This window comes from Chiloscyllium plagiosum, chromosome 12 (genome assembly GCF_004010195.1).
Source record: "Chiloscyllium plagiosum isolate BGI_BamShark_2017 chromosome 12, ASM401019v2, whole genome shotgun sequence".
Classification (NCBI taxonomy): domain Eukaryota; kingdom Metazoa; phylum Chordata; class Chondrichthyes; order Orectolobiformes; family Hemiscylliidae; genus Chiloscyllium; species Chiloscyllium plagiosum.
In genome coordinates, this window is record NC_057721.1 from 42,485,510 (window position 1) to 42,499,118 (window position 13,609).

The 13,609-nt window shown below is 40.8% G+C and overlaps 1 long non-coding RNA gene across 4 annotated transcripts; it reads left to right on the forward strand.

Moving 5' to 3' along the window:
• Nucleotides 1-6,275: 6,275 nt before the first annotated feature.
• LOC122555163 lies at nt 6,276-9,453 on the forward strand. Of its 4 annotated transcripts, none has more exons than XR_006313191.1 (5): nt 6,276-6,310; nt 6,568-6,685; nt 8,227-8,374; nt 8,690-8,831; nt 8,953-9,453. It is a non-coding gene; the product is annotated as an uncharacterized LOC122555163 (long non-coding RNA). The 4 variants fall into 4 exon arrangements; XR_006313194.1 differs by having other exon boundaries at nt 8,232-8,374; XR_006313192.1 differs by having other exon boundaries at nt 6,277-6,296.
• The last annotated feature ends 4,156 nt before the right edge of the window (nt 9,454-13,609 follow it).

A 13,609-nucleotide genomic window follows, 5' to 3' on the forward strand; every position in this document is an offset into this window, starting at 1 on the left:
ATGGCACACTGGTAGTGCCCCTACCTTGGGGTCACACGGTTTGGTTTCAAGACTCATTTCAGGATCTGATGGCAACAGGAGTGCATCATTTACATGTCTAAAGAACTTGATACGTTTTCTTCATTTCAACCTGAAATCTTAGCTGTTTTTCTCTCCACAAGTTGCCTATCTTGCTGAGTAATTGGTTTTGTTTGTGTTTCTAAAATAACCTGGAAATGTTTGTGCAAATCCACAAATAAGGAAAATTACCATGCAATATTTCATAAATTGTTATGGCCAAATATAAATTCATAACTTTTGGGATGGTCGTATAATAGCACAGCCACTGGGTTTACCAAGCTCAAGTAAAAACCAAGCATATACCCAATTGATATTTAATATAATAGATTGGTCACCAGTATCATTAGACCATGCATGTTGGCAGTGCAAATTGTATAGCGTTCTTTTCCTTTCTGATTTTAAAAAGACTAAATGCAGATTTACACCAGTGTGCAAATATTGGTTGTTAATCTACATTTGCTTATTTTGTTGAGTTTTCAAGAGTATATTATTATTGTGCTGTGAAAACATTTACTTCAGTACAAAGTTGGGCCGAAGGGCCTGTTTCCACACTGTAAGTAATCTAATCTAATCTAATTTGCTTATTTTGTTGAGTTTTCAAGAGTATATTATTATTGTGCTGTGAAAACATTTACTTCAGTACAAACTGGAAATGAAATTTGAGATTACATGTTATCCCAACTCAACTAACCATCAGTAAAGCAAGTCACGTGGTTCTGGTTGGAAAGTGCAACTGTACAACAGTCTGATTGTCTTCAGTTGTGATGCTCTCTGCGATCAAACCCTGATAGTTACTAATTAATTTCAGGCATGTAAATTGACCATTTGGGAGAAGTCACATGGATTGTGATAAATAAGATGAGGAGTGCAGAAGTGAGATGACCTGCAGTCATTGGGCATATTTAACATCTCCTTAAGAGGGACTGTTCTCTCTGAGACGCACACATCATATAATTGATCTTTGCAACTGCACTCAAAGAATTGTATGGTCTCTCTCAAGCTTGATGATGACTGTTGATGCTATCACTTGTGTGGCAAACTCACAACTTATGAAGGATGCAGGCACAAACAGGCTGTGACGTATTTAGTCACTAGGCAACAACTCCCTTTGCATGCTATAACTGTGATGATAGTTCGTATCAGCAGCATTCCTAATGAAGCACTGACAGGATTTTGGTTGCAGCTTGAAATATGGACCATTAGTGCTGAGTCATTGCTGTAATTGAAGAGTTTTCATATCATTAGTGAAGAGTAGACAGTTAGCTTAGAGTTGAAAAGAAGATAGTAAACAATGATTGGATTTTAACTCTCCCAATACACTCTTGGTTGACACAGGGTAGACCACAGTTAAGAGAAGCTGGAAGAAATTATTGAATGTTGTCACTTAGTTTATGCTTCCTGCTATATTAGTTTTACTTTTATATTGGACAATCACAAGAAGGAGGCAGTTCCCTCTTTACAAATATGCAAATCTAGGTCCTGTGATATACTTAGGACTCCAATGCAACATTAACAGTTAGGGAAGTGCTGCCCAGTATCACAAACTAAGTAAAAACCAGCAGAACTAGTTTCTGAGAGTTACTAGAAACAACATTTACATGGGCCCTCAGATCACAAGAATCTGTTCTCTTGATTTCCAAAGATTTCCAAAGTATTTTTTTTTCGTTTTATTTTGCTGCATGTATTTCCAATAAAGTATTCAGCACTCATGATAGGTGACATTCTTGCTATTTTATTTGGATGAAGGCAGAGGAGTGGCAGCAGCTGAGCTGCCTGAAGTAGGAACAGTTGGTCCTTTGGAAGATAGTTGAAGGTATTTGCTTGTGGAAGGCATTAACCAACTGACACATTCCTGGATCCAAGGAACAGGCTACACTTCTCAAAACAAATTGTCATATATTTGGGTGGTCTCCTACAATAAAATCTGTTATTTGATCACCCAAATGGCAATTGCCTTGCCAATTGCCGTCTAAGACATCATTGCCTTCTCTGCCATTGTCATGTTCCGAGGTGCTACAGAGGACATCTCTCTCATGAGCTAATACACAGCATATAATTGCAGAAAACAGATTACCCGGATCCTATTTTTCTGGTGCTAAACAACACATTGCCTCCTCTTTTATTGCCTTCAGTAAAAATGTTAGCACTCTGAAATTGTGGTTTATTGAGTGTAACCATTAAAACAGGGAAGAGCATCTGGGAGGTTTGTCAATAGAACCCCAGAACAATATTGCACAAGTCAGCACCAAGTTTACAAACAGTTGTCATGACATCCTGTGACAACTAACCATTTTCCCTGTATAACTCCTGCAGAAACACAAATGCCAAGCTGTAAGGGGAGAAATGCAGACATGCCTGATGACATCCACCTGCAACCCCAACAAGCCTGAGCAGTTAAGGTATAACCAAATCCTCCAGGAGGATCAACGAGCTTGCTTAAGGCTCTGGAAACTCAGCAGCCTGGCAAGGGTGGGGCACTGTCTCCATCATCAATGCAACATGCTGCACTTTACACGACCTGGCAATCCATTGAGGATTGCTTTTGGAAAAGGCAGAGCCATGTATCATCTGATATGGCAAGCTTGTAGATATGAACCAGTAAGAAGGAGAGAGAGTGCCAATCTATATCTTTCAGTTCGAGGTGACTTAACATCACAACACTTCAGTTAGCCTGTTTCTTGCACTCCTCGTGAACTGAGCCAGCATTTTGTTGCCAGCATTCGGGTAGAGAAGCATGTGTCTTTTCTACAAGCATTTCCATGAAGGTGTCATAGAATGTTATAGGGTGGTGTGTGATTCAATTGCAATCACCAGCATTTTGCAATGGTTTTAGATAGTAATCTTTCAGAAAGTGTACAATAATCCATATTTTATAAGTAAGTCATGCAAGGCCCAGCAGAAATGCCATCATGAAAGTGGGCAGCATCTGTTTCCAGACACCATTTGTTGAGCAGCATGTCAATCAGATGATGTTCCATATTTAAAACTACCAATCAGATGCATCACTTGGAAATCCCAAATTGATCCTGATAAGACTAGATTCCCTACAGTGTGGAAACAGGACATTCGGCCCAACCAGTCCACACCGACCCTCTGAAGAGTAACCCACTCAGACCCATTCCCCTCTGACTAATTGGCCTAACACTATGGGGCAATTTAGCATGGACAATTCACCTGACCTGCACATCTTTGGACTGTGGGAGGAAACCGGGGCACCCAGAAGAAACCCACGTAGACACAGGGAGAATGTGCAAACTCCACACAGACAGTCACCTGAGGCTGGAATCAAACCTGGGACCCTGGTGCTGTGAAGCAGCAGTGCTGTTGAAAGGATTTGAAGCACAACAGCAAAATACCTGAATGCACACCAGTTAAAAGTGATGATAATGGTGTTTCCTATCCTCTCTCCTTTCCCAACCTTTGGTAAGTATGACCACATTGGTCCTCCTCCAGTACTTCAGTTCCATTGTCTAGCATGGTTGGACTACCTTCATTTTGTACCAATCCAACCTACCCAGTCATAGCCACAAGAACTTTAACAATACCTTCATTTCTCAAATCCATCCTGACATGATTCACTCCCAGCCCTTTAACATTGACTTGCTCCAAGGCCAACCTACCATCTCTCACTCTCTGTAGACTTCAGTTCCTGGATAATTACTGCATATATCAAGTTCTGCCTAACCAACACATTATTTGTGCTGATTTATACTTTCCCTTGGTTCCCTTATGCCTTGAATGTAAAATGATCATTTATTTACATTCCTTCAATTTTTGAAACAAGTTTTGATTACGCTGATATGGGCGACTGCGTCCATGGTCTGGAATTCAGTCTTGGCACATTCCATATTGATTTTGGGTTGGATCTTCTGTGTTGTGATTGAGAAAAATAGTTAGATGCAATTGAGTTGCAGGGCTTCTATGATTGTTATTTTGTTTATCTCACAGGCAACTTAATTAACAGGAGAGGGGCCTCCTGTTACAGCACTAGGCTGCGGTTGGGGAGAATAGGTGGATATTATTGGGAGTATAGGGTTAAGATAATGTGTGTGGCTCTGTTGTTTTGGTTAGGGATCAGGATATTCCCATCATCGGGTTGGGGTTGTTATTCCATTGTTTAGTCAGAGGCATGGGTATTCTGATTGTGATCCGGGGTGGTATGGCAATGCTGGTTGAGTGTGAAAGGGGAACAGCAAACAAAATGCTGAAGTGGACAGCTTTGGAGGACACATTCCTGTTTCTCTTGGCCCACAAGCATGCTGTAAGGTCTCTTATGGAATTATTTTTATAGAATCCCAACAGTGTGGAAACAGGCCCTTCAGCCCAACAAGTCCACACGAACCCTCTGAAGAGTAACCCACCCAGACCAATTCCCATACCCTATTATCCTATATTTACCCATGACTTATGCACCTAACCTACACACCCCTGAATACTATGGGCAATTTAACATGGCCAATTCACCTAACCTGCACAACTTTGGACTGTGGGAGGAAACTAGAGCACCCAGAGGAAACTCATGCAGACAGGAGAGAACGTGCAAACTCCACGCAGACAGTCGCCCGAGGCTGGAATTGAACCTGAGTCCCTGGTGCTGTGAGGCGCAGTGCTAACCGCTGAGCCACCGTGCTACCCAACATGGAGTCAGCCATTCTTGTCTTTTTTCACATGCTTTGTTTCTAGACTTGGGAAATCCAACTGGCAATGACTGTTAAAATGAAGTCAGGTGGTCCCATGATACTATTTAAGTGACCACGCATCTCCTACAAACAGAATAATTGCTCAGTTCTCTTCTCATCTCCATTACACAGTGGTGGAGATGGTTTGAGCTCCTGTTTCACATTCACTGGATTCAACCTGTTTTTTTAGAGTTACATGCTTCGATCATTTTGAAACTTCACTATGACTTACAGGCAGAACACAGTACAGTGACTAGAGTAATCAATACATTCATTTCATCAGATTTGGGATCACTTCAAACTGAGAGGGAGCAGGTAGGTTTCACTCAGTAGTGATACTTCCTTTTCTGAGTCTGAAGATCTTATCTGGAAATTGAACATATAATCCATTGAGACCCTTAACCACAGTATTGATTGAGTGCTGCACAGCGGGGTGAGGAGATCATACAGTCGTAGAGTAATACGGCATGGAAACAGACTTTTCGGTCCAACTTCTGCATGCCAACCAGATACCCTAAATTAATCTAGTCCCATTTTCCAGCATTTGGCCTATATTCCTCTAAACCCTTATACTCATCCAGACGCCTTTTAAATGTTGTAATTGTATCAGCCTCTGCCACTTCCTCTGGCAGCTCATTCCAAACATGCACCACCTCTGCATGAAAAAGTTGCCCCTTAGATCCTTTTTTCATCTTTCCCTCTCACCCTAAACCTTAGTCCTCTAATTTTGGACTCCCCTATCCTGGCTATTCACCCTATCTCTGCCCCTCATGATTTTATAACCTTTAAGTCAACCCCTCAGCCTCCGACTCTAAATAGCCCCTGCCTATTCAGCTTCTCTCTATAGCTCAAACCCTCCAACCCTGGCAACGTCCTTGTAAACCTTTTCTGAACCCTTTCGAGTTTCACAACATCCTTCCTTTAGCAGGTGGGTTCCATTTTTCAGATGGTATGCTAGCCCAAAACTCTATCTACCCTTCAGGTGAACATTAAAGATCTGAAATCACTGATATTGTGCAGAGGGGTTTTTCCAGAGTCATGACTAATATAATCACCCAACCCTTGGCAACAAAACCAAATCATCTGGCTATTTAACTCATGCTGTCTTTGCTTACCTTACATTTTAAGTGATTACACTTCCAAAAGTATTTCATTGGCTGTGATACATTTGCGATCAAGTGCAGATGCACAAGTTCATAATTTCTCTTTCTCTACAAGGCAATTAAAGAGTAAATGGAATGCTAGATTTTTTTTGAAAGCTAATGCTGGTTTAAATGGGGAAATTGGAAAATCCATTTCTCATGTGTAAGTTTGAGATGGAAAGTGAACAGTTCCATAGTAACTGTAGCTCATTTAGTCTATTAATATTTAAAGACATTTCACCAGTGTACTATATAACAGCCGATATAACCTCTGGTTAATGTACTCTAAACAGTCAATAATTCTTCAGATTGTTCTGGAATGCTGAAATCATGCATATTTTGGAGGATGACAAGGTTTAAATCCCAGATGATTTGCAAATGCACAACACAGGGATGGGAAAGTAAATTGATCAAGGTTATTTATATAAGGTTGCTGTCGTGAATCAATTTTTTCCATTTATTTCCATTGTAGAATATAATTGTATTATTTGTATTTTATACTTCTACATTGTTGTTTACGAAACAACATGAAGCACTTTTTAAAGAGTTGTTTGAATGAAAAGAACACAAGTTATCGCCCACTGGGAAAAAATCTTTCTTATAGTATGAAGCATGATGTGATTTTAAGGTAACTCGTTGTCATATGACTCATTATATCTTACTTAGCCAAGTTTTGTTTCAATTAGGTAACTGCAAGGTTTGGATCTGCGGACCTCAGACTCTGTTTGGATCTGCATTATGTATTCCACTGAGCCATCAGGCAACCTGAAGGTTTAAATAATTCTGTTGGTAATCCTGAAGCTGGTAGGTAATAAATTGAGTTTACTTACATTTTGTTCTATTTCTCACCAATGAAAGCTCAATGTTACCTTTCATGCAGAAGATTATGCCCTATTTTTTGACCTTTTGCTTTAAGAAAACTTCAGTTCAAAACTTGCTTAAAGGAGTTATGTGACATCACCTGGATCTGTGTTTTATTGGCAAACACAAGGATGAATATAAAATATAAAACAGAAAGTGCTGGAGAAACTCAGATCTGGCAACATCTTTGTGAGAGTTAACATTTCAAATCCAATGTGCCTCTTAGAGTCATAGAGATGTACAGCATGGAAACAGACCCTCGGTCCAACCCGTCCATGCCGAACAGATAGCCCAACCCAACCTAGTCCCACCTGCCAGCACCTGGCCCATATCCCTCCAAACCCTTCCTATTCATATACCCATCCAAATGCCTTTAAAATGTTGCAATTGTACCAGCCTCCACCACTTCCTCCAGCAGCTCATTCCATACACAGATCACCCTCTGCGTGAAAAAGTTGCCCCTTAGGTGCCTTTTATATTTTTCACCTCTCACCCTAAACCCTCTAGTTCTGGACTCCCCCACCCAGGAAAAAGACTTTGTCTATTTATCCTATCCATGCCCCTCATAACAAGCAGATCAAACCAATGTTAAAAACCAGAACAACTTAGAAAGCTAACTTTGGCACAACAAGTTAACATTTGGCAATAAATAGATAAGTTATTCACTTTGCTCTTTGTGATGACACTGTGCAATAGAGATCAGTCCTTCATTGTGTGTAAGTTAATGAATGAGCTGCGTACATTAGAAATCTATCTGTTTTACTTTACAGAATTGGTTGAAGTTGTGGGAGTGAACTGCTTGTCCAGTAATAAAGAAGCACTTTATTTACACAATATTTCTTAAAGGAAATATTTTGCTCAGAAATTGAAAGCTTAATGAAGAAATAAAGCTGTTTTTCTCCAATTGCAAATTGAATCCATTTTTATCCAACACTAATCAGAAGGTCCACTTTGAGGAACACCTCCAGGCTGCGTGCAAGCATGACTCCGACCTCCCTGTAGCCAGTCATTTTAAGACAGCATCCTGCTTGCTTGCTCACTTGCATGCTACAAGTCTCCAGCAATACACAATGCAAACTGGAGGAACCAGACCAGACACTTTACAACCTTCTCTTCCTGAGTTCAACATCATCAGATTATGAACTCACTCCTGTTTTCTTCCCTTTCTTTTAGCTTTACATTCTGGGTCCTCTTCCCGCTCCCCCCACAATCCCAGTGGGACTGTCTGTTCTTTCCAGTCTGGCAGTTAGACATACCATTGTTCTGCCATTCTCACATTCCAATCACTTAATCTACACTAGTAGCACCCTTTCTCCCCCAGCACTACACCATCTCACCCACTCCCCCACATATAGCATAACTGCTGCCCCCTCCACACTTTACACCAGCTCTGATGAAGAGTTATCCAGACTTGAAACATTAGCTTGCTCTCTTACTACGAATGCTGCCTGACCTGCTGTGATCTCCAGAACTTTTTGTTTCAGTACAGATTCCAGCATCTGCAATAATTTGCTCCTACCAGACCCTGTCAGCCTGGGCCACGATTGCCACCCAGGTCAATGCAGTTTCCATGGTTTGTTGAAATGCCTTGTAGTGCCAAGAAAGTTCCCAGACCTTCTCTAGTTCACCAGGGTGAGTGCCACCATCTTTTCTCTGTTACCTCACATTCACACAGTTTGTTCCTGCACACACCTTCCCACCAAGATTCGTGGTCTACCACATTCACTATTGCCGGCAACATATGCCCTCAGTCGCTGTCTCCCACCTTAACCACCCTAACCTGCCAACCTTTCATGGCTTCTGTGCTGTGTACTCATTAAGTCTCTCACGACACCTCACTTTCACCCATCTGTACGAGCACCAACAGCTGTGTCATCCACTTTCAGGGTGAGGACATGGCGAAGGACTCTGGCACTTACTCAGTTTCTCCCTTTTGTCGCATTACAGGAGAAAATAACAAGCTGGGATAGGTAGTAGGGTGTCTGACATCCGACCTCTCATCCCCTACGAGGAGAGGATCTTGATCCTTACCAGGACGGCATAATCTGGTTCTGTGGAAATGCTGAAATGTCCACGATCTAGCAAACAGGTAAGAAGCATTATTCAGTGTTGTACTACTCTCCTATTACCTCCATTGTCAATATATTATTAGAACTCCATAACTTTTACCCCATTGGCCATGATGCATTTTCTCTTTTGTCTCCTGCAAGTACCAATTAGATGTTGACATCCATGATCAAGCAGATGGTACCTCAACACAAGAATATCTGAGGAAGACAGCACGGGCTTCTGAGGAGGTACCAGCTAGTCTACGTCTTGCACTACCCACCAGCTCAGATACTGACACATCGGCAGGACGGTTAGCTAGATTAGAGTCCGGAGCACCTCCTGGTGAGCAAACCCTCTGCAGTTGGTTGAGGAAAAAATGCCCGAAGTCTCTGGCACTTGGAGGACTACCAGAGACCAGGCACCTGTCCAGCTTCAGGCACCAAAGGACCCCATGGTGTTAGCAATTCGTGACTTCATACAAATGCACGAGCTAGCACTGCGCAACTTGACACACACAGGTTAGAAGGCTACAGCACCACGGCTGGGACCCTTTAGCCAAAAGAACACTGCTGACATCTTGTAACCATGACGGGTACTGACATGTTCTATTCACAATGCACAAAGTCCCTGAGGTATGGATCAATTTTATTGATCTCAGGAGAGAGTCAATTGTAGTGCATGCCTGATGGAAATAAAACTCCCATTGACGTGGTCTCTACTCTGACTAGGCTAGCTGATTCCATAGCCTCAACAACCCATGTTCTGCTTACCTTTACAAACATCCTCTTCAACAGCAGGATATGTTCTGGGTATATTTTTTTTCCACATACTGTGTGTCATTTCACTCATTAAAATCTACCCCCTGTACGTACTTCTTCAGGTTCTGTGTGTAAGCCCTGTTGCATTCAATGTTGCCTTTGGAGATTACTGGAACTACTGTTGTGGATTTTGTATGTTGCATGTTCTGGATTTTAATTTGCTACAAAGATTTTTTTTGTAATTCCTATTCTCTCTCACATCATGGACATCAAATCACCAAAACAAGATAAATAAGGTGACCTTACATTTCCACAGAGTGATGGCATCTTTCTAGTGCAACCATTGAAGTGCTAAAGACTGCAGTTCACATCATTTCAAGAAATGGATATTTGGTTATCCAACAATATTCATAAGCTCAGGATCCTACAAATTGCTTAAAAGTGAATGAAGTAGCTTTGATGTTTAGTCTCTATTGTAATATAGGGCAGATGACTAATTGGGAGATAACTAAAGGGCTAACAAAGAAGGATAAAATTGACTATGAAAATAAATTGGCAAGAAACATTAAAATCATAGATACATAAAATATGGGAGCAAGTCTAAGCCATTTGGCCCTGTCAGCCTGCTCTACTGTTCAATATGATCATGGGAGATCCTTTAACTCAATGCCATACTTCCACTCTCTCCCCTGTACTGATTGGAATGAGGTCAGCCAGGTGAATCTAATAGAAAATGAGTTTCCTGATTGGTGCTGTTAACCTGCCAGGGAGTCCTGACTGACAGAAATAAACAGGAGTGTCAGGGGTTCTGTTCACTCTAGCAGCCAACTCTGAGCTAGCTGGATCAGTATCATGTACTGTGCACGTTTAAATAAAGGGTAGCTTGGTGACAGGACACTGGTCTTCTCAGAGATATTTCATCCCCATATAATAAATGGCAAAAAGCTTTCATGAGTATATAAAAAGAAAGAGAGTAGCTAAAGTAAGACTGGGACCATTGGAGAATGCAACTGTGGAATTACTGACAGGGAACGGGGGAATGCTAGATCTTTTGACCCAATATTTACAGTAGGAGATACTATAAACATCGCAAAGATAATAAATAAGCAAGGTGTAATGGGAGGAAATATCTTCTCATAGTCTCTATTTTAAAGGACAAAATTTTGGCAAAATAATGGGACTGAAGGCAAACAAGTTGGCAGGACCTGATGGCCTGCACCCAATGTTTTTAAAGGAAGTGGCTACACAGATGGAGTCATTTGTTAAAATATTTCAGAACTCACTGGATTCTGGATTCCAACCAAATGGAAAATTGTTGATGTGTCACTCCTGTTCAGGGAGACAGGAAATAGGATACCATAAACTAGTCAGTCTAACATCTGTTGTTGGGAAAATGCTAGAGACCATTATTAAGGAAGAAATAACAGGACATTTTGAAAGGTTTACAGAATCAAACAGGGTCAACGTAGCTTTGTGAAATGGAAACTTTGTTTGACAAATTTGCTAGTTATCTTTGAGAACATAACAAGCAGAGTTGATAGAGGAAAAGTGAAAATGGAATGATTTTAGATTTCCAGAAGGCATTTGATAAAGTGCCACATGAAAGGTTATAATCCTTTAGCCCGAAGAACTGTACCTCACTCTTTCTTGAAAACATTCAAATATTTTGGCCTCAACCACTTTCCATGGCAGAGAATTCCAAGGCTCGCCACTCTCTAGGCAAAGAAATTTCTCCTCATCTCAGTCCTAAATGGCCTATCCAACACCTTTCAACTGTGACCTCTGTTTCTAGACTATCTGTCATTGGTAACATTCTTCCTTCACTTACTCTGTCTGGTCCTTAGAAACTTACACGTTTCTATAAGATATACCCTCATTCTTCTGAACTCCAGTGAATATAGCGCTAACTGATCCAATGTCTTCATACGTCAATCCTGCCATCCCAGGGTCTGTCTGGTTAAACTTTGTTCACTCACTCCATAGCCAGAAAATCTCTCCTCAGATAAGGAAACCAAAACTGTGCTCAATATTCCAGGTGTGGTCTCACGAAGGCCTTGTATTACTTGCAGCACAACATCCCTGTTCCTGTACATAATCCTCTCACTATGCAGCCTAACATACCATTTGCTTTCTTTACCACCTCCTGCACCTGCATGTTTATTTTCAGTGACTGGTGTACAAGGACACCTAGGTCTTGTTGCACTTCTCCTTTTCCCAATCTATCACCATTCAGATAATAATCTGCCTGCCTGCTTTGCCACCAATGTGGATTTATCCACATTATACTTCATCTGTCATGCATTTGTTCACTCAGTTAACCTGCCTAAATCACATGGAAGCATCTCTGCATCCTCCCTATAGTTCACTTTCCCAGTCAGTTTTGATTCTACTTTTGATTTTTCCTTCCTGCCCGTAAACTAAGTAGCCATTTAGCCAATTTGTTGATGAACAAATCATACTACAATGCAGAGAGTGACATGATTTTAGACCTAAAACCCTCTACATGCTGATACACACGTGTTGTATTTTACATGTGGATATTGGCATTTTGAGTATGCTGAACCCACACTGTGTCTCAGCAATTCTCTGAATGAACTTTCACAACTTCCATGTTAGCCAAAGCTTGTTTTTATGAACTGGGTACCACAGAGAAAATTCCAGGCTTCCTGTAAACTACACAAACTTCATTCTGTGACACCTAGAATGGAAATGAAGCTAATGTGGTGGGGACAGGTGACTAATATTATCTGGGCAATTCATGGCCTACTGAGCTGCAATGGCCACACTTTTGCTGAGTGCTTTGCCTTCAGTACTTATGCTTGAGATGGACTTGCTGATCAGGTCATGAAGTTCGACCATTAAGCCTCTCTGAAAAGCAACTTAGATAGGCAATGAAAGTTGCAAGGAGCATTTTAGTGTATTTTGTCTCTTCTACCTAAAATCCTGGCCTCCCTAAAATCTACCAGGAGCTCAACCCTCAAATGTAATTACACTCTTTTTCAGTTTGTTCAGGAACACAAACATGAAATGTACCAATGATTATCTTTGCCATGATTTGAACTGAGTTCCTTCATTGTAATCACTCCAGTATATTTAGAAATCCAACCTTAGGATTGCCAATTCACGTCTTTCATTTTGGTTGCAGTTGGAATGTTTTTGTGGTTCCGTGCAGTGACCCTATAAATTGTTGACTTGGGACCAACTTAGCTGACATTTTTGATTGACTTATGTGTTGATGTATTTACATGTGGCTAAAGCTGTCACACAAGCCTGATGAAAATTATAGTTTCCTGTAGTTTTGATATCTATTTAGGTCCCAAAGGGCTATAATTCATGAAAACAGGATTTGTGATGAGAACAAAAGTTGAAGAATAATCTCTATGTCATATGTGGTTCACAAATAATAACCAGATTTAATCCATACTGAAGATCACTGAGTAGATATAGATGAGAAAGAAATGGTATTTTTATCTGTATAAACAAAAAAATTAAAATTATAAACATTGATGTGAAAAGTAAGAAATTTAATTGTCTGATGCCAGGATTTATAATGGCTGCTGTAAGCCTTTATTGCTCCTATTTAACAGGAAAAAAGTTATGATTAAAACCCTCTCGGCAGCATGTCTTGCATTTCATTGAAATAAATTAATATCTGAATAAAATTTAAAACTTTAAGACGACTAACTCGAGACCCAAAATCTTGTGTATGATATGAATTTTCAAATGGTGATTTCCACCCTAATGCCTGAAAATTCAATGAACATGTCTTCGCTGATACCAGCTGCCTGCAGCTATTTCATGTTCCAAGGAGTATTAATAGCTAGAGGCAGGGCTTCCAATCCCTCAAATTCCCTTCCAACAGATCTAGCAATTCAAGGATAGGCATCCATGAGACACTGTGTGCCATCTGCAAGCAAAAAAATCATACCCCCACACAACCTGAAACCTCACGGCCAGACATATCCTCCAGTCAACCATTACCATCAAGCCAGGGGATCAACTCTGGTTCAATGGAAAGTGCAGGAGGGCAGGCCAGGATCAACATTGAACACACCTAAAA